The sequence below is a fragment of the Balaenoptera ricei genome, chromosome 1 (assembly GCF_028023285.1).
Source record: "Balaenoptera ricei isolate mBalRic1 chromosome 1, mBalRic1.hap2, whole genome shotgun sequence".
Taxonomy (NCBI): domain Eukaryota; kingdom Metazoa; phylum Chordata; class Mammalia; order Artiodactyla; family Balaenopteridae; genus Balaenoptera; species Balaenoptera ricei.
In genome coordinates this window covers 38,878,032-38,890,544 of record NC_082639.1, presented here as the reverse complement: position 1 = coordinate 38,890,544, position 12,513 = coordinate 38,878,032, and the positions used below count along the sequence as shown (strand labels likewise).

The 12,513-nt window shown below is 49.5% G+C and overlaps 1 pseudogene; it reads left to right on the top strand.

The window, feature by feature from the left end:
* The first annotated feature begins 495 nt into the window (after nt 1-495).
* On the top strand, nt 496-12,213 carry LOC132353512 (cytochrome P450 4A11-like; annotated as a pseudogene).
* Nucleotides 12,214-12,513: the final 300 nt, after the last annotated feature.

Here is a 12,513-nt window from a genome sequence, read left to right as displayed (position 1 = left end):
AGCATTGTGGTTGGAAAAGATACTTGATACGATTTCAATTTTCTTAAATTTTCCAAGGCTTGATTTGTGACCCAAGATATGATCTATCCTGGAGAATATTCCATGAGCACTTGAGAAAAATGTGTATTCTGTTGTTTTTTGATGGAATGTCCTATAAATATCAATTAAGTCCATCTTGTTTAATGTATCATTCAGCTCTTTACATAGAACAGGCTTCTAGATGCTTCCCTGCCCCATCCCTCAATCCCATCCTCTCTGCCTGGCCCTGAGCTTGCCTGGGAGCACAGACATCAGTCTGATGGATGCTGCCCTGTGGGTTCACAGTCCGTGGAGATGACAGACAGGAATCTAGGAAGGTGTCAGGTGACAGGAAAAGAGGCCCACCTGCTGGATGAGGGTGTAGTAGGGTGTCAGGACAAACCGGCTTGGTTTACTTGAGATTGAGGGATTTTTCAAGGCTGATTATTTCAGTGCTAAAACTAGTAGCTGGCACACATGAGCGAGAAGGTTTCCAGATGGCACCAGGTAAGGAGTACTGGCAATTGAGTTGAGACATTAAACAGAATCTGTTTACCTCCCACACCCCATCCCCCAAACCCCTGAACTGTGAGCTCCATGGGGCTGAGGTATCATCCCCTTCCTGTACCCCAATACCCAGCACAGAGCCTGACACAAAGGAATCCTTGGCCCAGGTGTGTGGAATGACTGAGAAAGGAGCAGCTCACATGTTGGTGAGGGACAGTGCCTACCCAGGCAGCTCTGTTAGCTCTGATCCTGGCGAGGACAGCGCAGAGCAAGGTGAGGGGCCACATGGGGAGGGGCTCATTAATGGTGTGTGGATTGAACAAGCCTAAGGAGATGGGGTGTTGCAGAGAGCTGAGGCTTCTATTTCTCAAAGAAAGAGGCCAAGCAATTAGCAGCAGAGTAGAGCCAAAGACAGAGGAAACTATTAATATCAGCCACAGAGAGACAGCCAAAACCCATCTTGTTCATGCAAATTGTTGTACTAATGACTTCCCGATTATTTGTTGATTTAGAGAAATTATGACCTTTGTTTTGATGCAGTTGTCACCTTTCTCAGCTAGGATTTGATGTAGGGAACAACTAAAAATTCCTCCGGTGACTTTCTCATTATAGTGATGGCCATTAGATGATATGAAGTTTCAGTAAGTAGATGATTTCTATTTACATAACTAATATTCCTCATGGTGCTGAATCATCTCTCAACTTCTGCTGGCCTAACATATATTGGAGCCAATTTTTTCTTACTCTTTTAATACTGTCTGAGATTTCCATTTATTCAATATCTCTGTTATTGGCTAAGTCGGGAATTAGAACGCCACATGTAATTAGATTGAAGCTAATCTTTCAGGCCAGATGACAAGTGACAAGGTGGGGCAGTTAAGCCGATGGGTTCTGATGCCAAGTTACCTAGATTCATATATCACCTCTTGACACGTACTTTAAATACCTGCTCGATACCTCAGTTTCCTCATCTGTAATATGGGATGATGATAATAATTATAGTACTCAAGTGAGGTATTATAATCTTAGAACGGTGCATGGCACAACAGTTACACTCACTCTAATTTGTATGAATTTAAAATAATATTAATGCCTGTGAAGGATAGACATTTTGGAGGTTTAACAAACTCACTGCATTAAATAGGGGTGAAATCCAACAAGAAATATGAAAAGGGGAACTCACAACTTTGGGATTCAAACAGCCCCAAACTGCCCCATCTTTCCCCATGTCCTCCCTCCTATCTCATCTGTACCTGCCATGCCAACAAAACCCACACATCTGACAATTGCATTGTCAGATGACATTATTACCTGTCCAGCTACTCCCCTTGTGTCTTCCTTTGGGGAAATTCCTTTGTGGCTACAGTTCCCAGAAGTAACCAGGAGAGGACATTCCACTGGAGCCCTGACTGCATTGAGTGGTTGCAGCCTGGAGGCCAGATGGCACTGGGTTTTTGCCTACAGGGTCAACACCACTGCCACCATGGGCACCATGGCCTCTATGAGAGTCTCAACTGGCTCTGGACAGACATGCTCAAGACAGATGGCAGCCCCAGCCAGGTGACTGGTGGGCTTACGGACCAGTGGGCCTCAAGGTGACCCCAAGAGGAGAATGGACAGGTAGAACATAGTTTAGCTCCTTACCCAGGAGCAGGATTTGGGGGAGCTGACAGGCAATCAGAAAGGAGGCATGCTCTTGTGCAGAAACAGGGACACCCTCCCCGCCACCCAGGCCCCTGCTGGGCAGGCAAGAAGAGATCCAAGAAAACTAGGTAATACAGCTGGGGAGGTAAGAGCTCCCACCAGTCAGTCCCTGCACTGCATCAACAGAGCAGGGCAGTCCCAGTGATGGACGTGACCTGGGAACACAGAGCAGCCCCCAGAATGAATTCAAGCTGGACACGTCTCAGTTCAGGATTGTCAGCCCCACCCACACCCCCAGAACAGGAGCTCCACAATAGCAGGGAGTTTTGTTGTTCACTGCTGAATCTCTAGCTCCTAGGATGGCAATTGACCCAAAGTAAGTACCCAACACATAGTTACCAGATAAACGAATGAGTCCTTCTACCCATCTACTTATTCTTGTATTTGACATTCACTGTAGTGGAAGCATTTGGGGATGTCTGTTCTGAGATCTCTTCCCTCGCACATGGTGGCCTTTGAAAACCCTATTCACCCTCAGCCACAGTTGATTGTAGCAGGTGGACGCCTTGGCCATGAGATTAGAATCAGATTCTTGGAATAAGATTCAGCAGTGCCACTCAGACATGATGGTGGCAGAATGGTGAGGTGCCAACCCCAGAAGGGTAGACGTTCCCTCCTCCACCACCTGGACCCAGCTGCACAAGGACAGGGACTGTATCTGTTTGTTCGTAACTGTATCACCAGCTTCTAGAATAGTGTCTGTACGAGGTGGAGCCTCCATAAACACTTGCTGAGAGATGAATGCATGGACGTACAGAGAGAAAGAATGGGAGACACAGTCCTGGCAGCCCTTCAGTCCCTGGTTCTGCCCTTCCACAGCCTGGCTGCCCCCTGCCCCTGGGCCCCCAGCTTTCTTTTCGTCCTTTTCCTCTCTCTTCCGTTAGCTCTGATTCTATCTGTCACTTGCAACAACGATTTTAATCAAGACTCATTCATTCACACTCCTGCATGTACTCATTCCTTCTTCATGAACATTATTGGTTCTTTTAAAAGTGAGGCTCAATCCCTATGAACCATGCTCTATGTTGGCTCTAAGAATACAGGGCTGACAGGTATGAAAGGTAAGCTTGTCAACACGGTGCCCCGCAATTAGAACATTGAGTTGAAACCTGATAATAGAGGCACCCAGGGAGGCTTGGGAACCCTAGGGAAGGACACCTTGGAGTCAACAGGTTTGGCTTTAGATGCAGCTCACCTGGGCATATCCTTTAATATGGGTTGCCTCATTCTTCAGTAAGACAGGATCAAGTAATTATCCCTCCCTTATACAGGTTTGCCTTGAGCATTACATACTTGTAATAGTGTGTAAGGCCTGCCACAAAGTTCCACAAACTGGATGGCTGAAACAACACAATTTAGTGTCTCAGAGTTCTAGAGACTAGAGCCCAAAATCAAGGTGTTGGCGGGGCTGGTTCCTTCTGCAGGCTGTGCAGGAAGCATCTATTCCCGGCCTCTCTCCTTGGCTGGTGAATCACAAGCTCCATATATCTCTTTATTTCATCTTCTCTCTATGAGTGTCTGTCTCTGTGTCCACATTTTCCCTCTTTTATAAAGACACCAGTCACATTGGATTTGGGCCTACCCTAATGACCTCACATAAACTTGATTTGAGGGGACACAACTGAACAAATAACTCTAATGTAAGTCTGTGAAAAACACTGGTACACCATGGAGTCCATTACTAAACATTTATCAAGCACCCACTATGTGTAAGATTCTAAAGGCAGTTCTGGATGAAGGCCCATAAATGGTCCATCTGGAAGCCAGAATAGGGCCTTAGGCCAAGTCTCTGCAAGAGAGCAAGAAGCCAGATCAGAGCCCAGCTTATCAGAAACAGTTCCAAGCTCCTAAATTGCTGCTGATAGATCCAGAACTATCTCCTACTTCCTGTCCTAACCTCCAGCACCCCTCCAAGCACTGGTCCTAAAGAGAACATTTTACTGATGTGTCTTTCCCTCTGTTACAGTACCCAAAGGACCAGGAGCTGCAAGAGGTACTGAAAAGGTAGAGAAATTCCCATGTGTCTGTCCTCACTGGCTGTGGGGGAACAAGGTTCACCTGATGGTCTATGATCCTGACTACACGAAGGTGGTCCTGGGGAGATCTGGTGAGTACAAAACATGATCCCAGCTGGAGCGTATTTTCCCTCTTGGGTACATGCCCCTGGGTCTGTGAAATTCCAGAAGAGACTGACAGTTCAGTCATCAATACCTGACTCTCTACCATCCAAACACCAGCCCACATCCCAGTCGAAGAACAGCATTGTTCACTTAAACTGAATGCTAAACAGCTGTGTGGGGCTGCATATTTTCATTCTTTCTTCTTGAACCGTATTGAGATGATTTTTATGTAAATAGCCCCAGATCTGAAAGACAATTTCTTATGCACACTGACTTGCATTTGCCTATCCTGGGTCATTGGATGGCTAAACCATCACAAATTGGAGGAAAACCACAGGCTTCTATCTTAACCCATATTTCTTGTCGATTCACTGTCTTAGCCCCGTGGATGTTCTGCTGCTGGGACACTGAGTCTGCCTTCCTGGGCCCACAGTGACTATCAGGACAGAGAGAGTCAGGGATGGGAGGCAAGTGGGAGGTGGCTTGAGACAGACTGCCAGCTGACAAGCATCAGGAAGGGCTGGCAGCCCATGGTCTGGACCACAGCTGCTCTGCGGGCTGCCTGCCTTGTTTGGTCCTGTCCGCCTTCCTGTAATGCCTTCCTTACTTTTTCAAACCCTAAGTTTGCAGGTACCTACAGATTCTTGGCCCCCTGGATTGGTAAGTACATCAAAACTAGTACTCTAGTACACTAGTAAACTAGTAAACTCTGGTACACTCCCAGCTAGGTTTACCAGGAGCTGCCTTCCTGACTCACAGAGAACAACAGGTGCCCGCCACCCTGTCACCACCCTCATCTCTGAATCAAGCCTCATTTCCCTTCTTCTACTAAAACCCTCACCCCTTTGTACAGGTGCTGAGAGCCCTCCTGAAGCTCAGCCTCTTCTTCATCACTTCTGCGATATTCTCAGCCTGACTATTAACTAATTCCTTCTATCACCTGCCCCCCTACTCTTTTTCAACCTCTGTCTCTTGCAGCTGTCATAATTACATCCTATGGACCAGCCATTTTGGAAATTCACATTCCTGAACTGTACTGGCCTTTCCTACCTTTGCCCATGATGTGCTCTCTCCTGACACCCTTGGTTCCTCCCAAGTTGTCCCCAGTCGTCCCTCTGATCCAGTCTCTCCAACCCACACACACACCCATCGGTGGCCCAGGGAACGGTTTGCTCGTGTTGGAGGGGCAGACATGGTTCCAACACCGGCGGATGCTGACCCCAGCCTTCCACTATGACATTCTGAAGCCCTACATGGGTCTCATGGCCGACTCTGTCCCACTGATGCTGGTGAGTCCATCTCTCATCACCTGGACCCACTCTCATCCAGCACAGCTGACAAAGTCCACTCTCAGACACTTGTGTCCCTCAGACGTCCATCAGACACAGCCCTCAGAATGATGCATTCAGAACTTACTAGGAGACAGGGCTCTCCAAGAATGGATGGGACCCAGGCACCACCTTGGATCCGCACTTTAGTCATCGATAAGGGAAAGGCAGGCCATGGTGTATTCAGGTTCCACTCTCCTCCCAACTCCATGTCTTCAATGCAGTGGACTAGTTCAAGGGTTATTCCCCTTGACAGCAGGGCAAGCTGCCCCTGGCTGGCCTGGGCAATGACACCTTCGGGGGAAGGGTGGACATCCCAGGATATCACTCAGGTGGGCTCTGGCTTGGGGCCCAGGGCTTCTGCATGGAATTGAGCTCCTCATGGGAGGAAATGGGAGCAGGTCTATCATACATTCACAGAGCTGGGTCCTGCAGGATTTTGATTTCTCACCAACTGGTCTCAGCTAACGTTTAATGAATGAAAGGAAAGGAAGTCTCTGATGTCCCTTTCTTAGGGACCCTAGTACTGGAATCTTACGCTATCTCTTGCCTTGACAAATTTTCTTACCAGTGTTGGCCATCGCCTATCCAGGTCTGATCTCAGGATACAAAAGATTCCCCCTTGTCTCCTGAGAAACTATGCTTTCTGGCCTTCCAAAAGGCCAGAAATATAAAAGCTATAAAAATTTCTGAGAAAATAGGCATCACATTACACATGTGTGTTACAGCTTTAAATTGCTAAAACACATCTGCTTAGAAAGTGAGGAAAACTCATCTGAAGATTTAGAGAGACGGAGAGAGAGCCTGGCCTTGTCAGCACAGGCCTTCAGGGGGAGCAGAGCAGGGTCAATGTCCCTCTCCCACCACAGGACAAGTGGGAGGAGCTCGTCAGCCTGGACTCACATCTGGAGGTCCTTGGACACGTCTCCTTGATGGCCCTGGACACCATCATGAATGCGCCTTCAGTCTCCAGAGCAATGTCCAGACAGACAGGTCAGTGACGACCCTTCAACAGTAGGGTCCTTGTTGTCACCAGCTGGGGAGGACTTACCTGAGAGGCAGTTAGGGCAGCGCGGATGCTTATCAGCACAAAAAGCAACATTCTGCACAGAGCCATGGACCAGAGCCAAATCCCACCCAGACCAACCTTGACTCAGTCACAGGCCCTGATTCCTGCACAGGGAGAAGCCTGGCTGCTCAGGCCACTTGGAAAGGACAGAGGGTCTCCCAGGCTGTAAGGCAGAAATGACAAAGCCTCAGTGCTGCCTGTCCCCACTGACTGAAGAATCCCCACCCGGGGTCCCACTCCGTCTCCAGGTCAGAGGCTCCCTCCACTCCAGTCTCCTCTGCATCCTCTCCCTTCAGGAACATCCAGTCCTACATCCAGGCCATCAGGGACCTCAATAATCTGGTTTTTTCCCGGGTGAGGAACCTCTTCTACCAGAACGACTTCATCTACAGGCTGACCCCTGAAGGCCGCTGGAGCCACCGGGCCTGCCAGCTCACCCATCAACACACAGGTTCTTCTGATTCTTCTGGGCTGCTCCTGCCCACCCACCCCCATCATGCACATGTAAAAGGGCCTGGCCTTGACCCCTCAGGCAGAGCCCAGACTCCTGCTTCCCTTTCAGGAGCTGGTACACACCCACACTGGGTATTTCCTGGTGCAGGGATTGGGAACCGAGACGTCAGGGTGTCAGGTGAGGTGCAGGGAGATACATGTGTCACCACATTGGTGATGGTGGAATGAGACCCCCTCCCAGCAGCATTCAGGCAGAGCCTCCATGGGCTGTGTTATTGAGGGGATTCCCGACCTGGATCAGACGATGCTGGAGCTCTCTGCCCTGATATGTGCACCCATTCCCACCCTCGTCCTCATCCACCTGGTACCCAGATTGGGCCTGAGGGGCAGATAGGGGTACGGTGGGTGGTGCATCTGAGCCCCCAGGAGCCCTCAGCTCTGTTTGGGAACCACTGTTCTGGGACAGATGCAGTGATCAAGCTGAGGAAAGCTCACCTGCAGAAGGAGGGAGAGCTGGAGAAGGTGAGGAGCAAGAGGCACTTGGATTTCCTGGACATCCTCCTCTTTGCCAGAGTGAGTGTGGGCAGGAGAGGCCTGAGGCTTTGCCCAGAAGCACAGAGGAAAGGCAAACCCTGCACTCTCCCTGCCTCCGCAGATGGAGAATGGGAGCAGCTTGTCTGACACGGACCTCCATGCCAAAGTGGACACGTTCATGTTCGAGAATCAAGACACCACAGCCAGTGGCACTCCTGGATCTTCCATGCTCTGACCTCCTACCCCAAGCATCAACAGAGGTGCCGGGAAGAGATCCAGAGCCTCCTGGGGGATGGCGCCTCCATCACCTGGTGAGTGCCCAACAGATGGGGAAACCCTGCCCCTCAGCTAGTGGAGAACCCCTTGTTGTCCAGCCCTGCCCACCCTCAGATGGGCTTCCTTTCAGGGACCCCCTGAACCAGATGCCCAACACCACCACGTGCATCAAGGAGACACTGCGACTCTATTCACCAGTGCCAGTCATCGGTAGAGATCTGAGCAAGCCCATCACGTTCCCTGATGGGTGCTCCTTACCTGCAGGTATGAGCTTCGCCACACCCACTAACCTAAGCACTCTGCAAGACCACATGGGAGATCAGAAATCCACATGGGCTTGCCCACTTCCAGGATATTCTGACTATTGTTTACACCTCAAGATAATTATTTACTCTGTAGTTAGGATAAGGTGTATGAAATGCTTGACACAGAACTTGAACACAGCAAAAGCTCAATAAACAAATGCTAGACCCTGAATGTGGTCTTGTAATGGAGCCCTAAAATGCCATTTCCCTGAGATGTGAAGGCTTGAGGGAGAAGCAGACAGAAACAGTGGGAGATGTGGTTCTTTCCATATGGGATCTAAGTAAATGAGGGAGCTCAGGGAGTTCATTGTCATGGGTCAGATGGTCCAGTCTCTGGGGAGCCCTCAGGTGGATGGCAGAGAGCAGCTGATGCTCAGGTCTGAGAGCCCTGCCATGGTTGGAGGCCACCCATTGGCTCACCTCCCAGTGGGTCTGAATCCCAGCCCAGCCACCTCCTCTCTGTGGGATCACAGGCACATCCCTTAACTTCTCGGAGGCTCAGGTGCCTCATCTGCACATGGGGATATGAGTGCCTTGCTTGAGTGCTACCGTGAGGATTAAATGAGTTAATGCACATTCCCCAAGGGCTCATGATGGCACTTGATAAATGAGAGTTGTCACTTGAGTTGTTCCTAAATGTAAGCCTCCAATTCTTTTCCTTCTCAATCCTGGGCCATGGTTACCTACTCCTAATCTGTGCTCATGTGCTTTGTCACCTCCAGTCCACCTCTCTTGCGAGAGCACCATTTCATTCAGAGTGATGGAGGGTAGATCTCATGGTGGCTCCCAGGTCTCTTGTGCTGGCACATTGCCCCTGCTGCCACGGGTACCATTCAGTCTTCCTTCTCTCCTACCTGCCTCACAGGAATCCCGCTCTCCCTCTCCTTTTATGGGCTTCACCACAACCCAAAGGTGTGGCCGAACCCAGAGGTATGATGACCATGGGAGGAGGGGATGGGATGCTCTCTCCAGACCAGCACCTCCCCTGCTCTCCCTTGGGGATTCTTGTCCCCTGGTGGATTGGCATAAGGAGTTTGAGCCCACCTGCCCTGGCCCCGGTGCTCTCTCTGCAGGTGTTTGACCCATCCCGGTTTGCACCAGGTTCTGATCGACACAGCCATGCTTTCCTGCCCTTCTCAGGAGGATCCAGGTGAGGCTTTCTGTGCTTGGTGCAGCTGGGTGTCACTGGGTGCTACCCCATGTCTGTGACCTCCTATATTCATATGTGGTGTATGCAGTTATGCCTTTTATGTTGGTGTATTGGGATGGAAGCATGTTTCTGTATGTTCAACATACAAGTGGCCTTTAGGGCAGGCCACAGACTAACCCACAGCTCTTTCTCAATGGCTGGCCACATTTCAGTGTTGAAGGCTGTTCCAAGTTTAGTGTATTGTAGTGTTTTTCCTTACTGTAAGATGATGACTCTACCTAATTAAAATTACTCACTGTGTGTTAAATTTCAACTGTCCTCCGTTTCAATTGTCATAATTTTAAAGGGTGGATTTTTTATTCTACATCTTCTCAGTCCCATCTTTCTATTTACTTCCCCATTATGCATCCTGTTGCATCATGAGTAGTTTACATATGCTTCCATTTTCAGATGCCCTGCATGAAACTGTTGAAGCCATATACTGGAAAAGTTATAGCAGCGTTTTAAGAAAGTTTATTATCAATGTGTGTCAGTTTGTACTTGGGGTCTATCCAAAAGACATTTTGACAGCATATTAATGTCTGATACACATGACAATTTCCCCAGTTGTCAAAACTTTTCCTGTGATCTGAGATCTTTTTCCATGATATTATACAGAGTCCAATAGTCCAAGCAGGCAAAAGTATAGAATTGAGACAATCAAGTGCCTTTGAGAGAAAAATCTACTAATTTGTATATGATACATACATCTGAAAGGTTTCTGGCATGTAAAATATCGAGCATACTTGAAATAGCTGCTGAGCTGAACAAGAATACTCCATAACGGCTGCTGGGAAAATCCTCCCAGGCTGCTAGAATCCTCCCCTGTAATAGTAACTTCCATAAACTTTGTAATTACTTAGTAGAAATAAGTTTTTTTCTGAATCTATAATTCTGTGAAATTTTCAGTTGGTGAATCAACCTTCACAGAACAGGCTTGACACAAACATGCTTCCAGAATATGCTCTAGGTTTTGGTTTCTGCCAGGGTCCTGTTCTTTCTTGTAGCTATTGGCTGCACATCATGCGGCTGCCACTAGAGGACCGGGGTATGTACTAGGCAGCTCAATTCCTAAGTCAGAATTAATATTTACTTTTATTCCATTCTGGTTTTATTTTTCAATTCAATTAACTTTATTTAAATATAAAACTATTTATTAAGCTGTCTCTGTGTGCCAAGTTCTGTGCTAGGAGATGGGAAGGCAGAGATGAAAGACACTGTCCCTGCCTCCTACAGTACACAGTCAAGAAACAAATACCTCGGCAATTCCCTGGTGGTCCAGGGGTTAGGACTCTGTGCTTTCACTGCCGTGGCCCGGGTCCAATCTCTGGTCGGGGAACTGAAATCCCGCAAGCCTCGTGGCACGGCCAAAAAAACAAACAAAAAAAATAACAAATACCTCTACTCAAGACAGATATCATTCCTTCTTTCTTTCACTCACTCATTCATTCATTGAGCAGGTTGTTGAATGTTCCATGTTTCTGGCACTGTCCTGGTCACTGGACTGAGATGTGTCCTTGAGTTAACACTAATGGTGTCTTGGGGGTCCAGGGAGGAAGAGGTGTAGCAGGCAGTGGGGGGAGGGGACCTCAACAGGAGCTGAGTGAGGAAAAGGAGCCGGGCAGGTGTGAGGTGAGTGAGGAGCAGCCCAGAGAGGGCTGTGACGCCAGCTGCGGCCCTGCGACGTGTCCTCCCTGTGATGGAGGGCAAAGCAGGCCCCGAGCTGCCGGGGCTTCAGTAGAGAGAGGGGAGGCAAGGAGACTGAAAAGGCCTGTGAGGAGCCCACGGGATGGGAGGAGGGGCCTTGCTGGGGTAGAATGGGAAGGCTCCAGGGCCGGGTTGACTGAGGGGCTGAGGGGAGATAGGAGGCCGGAGCATTAACTGGGAGGCAAGTGGTCCAGCAGGTCGAGGGTCACTAACCCGTGGCCTCTCCAGGAAGCCTCCCTGTTGCCATCCTGACTTCCTTACACAACTCTGTCCTGTTCTGTCTGGGGACTGGGGCCCCTGCTTGTCTGCCATGGGTGGTGAGGGCCCGAGAGTTGCCCACACTCCCCTACAGTGCCCTGGCCTGGCCTGAAACCAGAAACTGCCTGTGGACGAGTGAACAAAGTACTAATTCACATTTACTGATTCACGTGACTTGACCCTGCGGCTTAGAGCGCCGACCCTCCCCAACAGGACTTGCTACTGCTGAGAGCAGAAGTAGGAGTTAGGAGCTAGTGCTGGAGAGAGGTGGGCTTTGTAAAGGTCAGGGGGAGAGGGTGGACCGAGGCTTGGGCGGCATGTTCAGTGTGACCCGTAAGGAAGGGATCGGGGCTGGGCCACGTGGAGGAGAGCCCTGAATGCCCTGTGCCCGGCAGGGGTTAGAAGCCTCTGCTCACTTCCTTTTCCCTCCCTGACCCAGGAACTGCATCGGGAAGCAGTTTGCCATGAATGAGATGAAGGTGGCTGTGGCCCTGACCTTGCTTCGTTTTGATCTGGCACCGGATCCCTCCAGGGTCCCTGTTCCCATTCCAAAAGTTGTGCTGAAGCCCAAGAATGGGATCCACTTGCAGCTCAGGAAGCTCCTGTAATCCTTGTTGGGGACAAGGACGAGCTCTGAGGGCACCTGCCTGCCATCCTGTCTCGCTGTCACTCTCTCCTGTCCTTGCCTCTGTGCCCACTTCCTGCTTCTATCTGCCCACCTGCCGGCCTACCTCATCTCCTGCCTCCTGCCCATGAGACTCTCTCACCCTTTCTCAGGCTTCCTACTTCTTTTTCTGTTACCTTTCTCCTACCCACCTGTATCTCTGTCCACCAAACTCCTCATCACCTGCCCTACTCCAGCCTGTCTGCCCTCTCCCTGCCTTTTTTCCTTCCTGCCTGCTTGTCTATCCTGTATTAGTTTCCTCTTCCCGCCACAAAAAATTACCAGGAATTTAGTGACGTACAACAACACAAAATTTTAATCTTACAGTTTAGGAGATCACAAATCTGAAATTGATTTAACTGGGCCACAACCAAGGTGTTG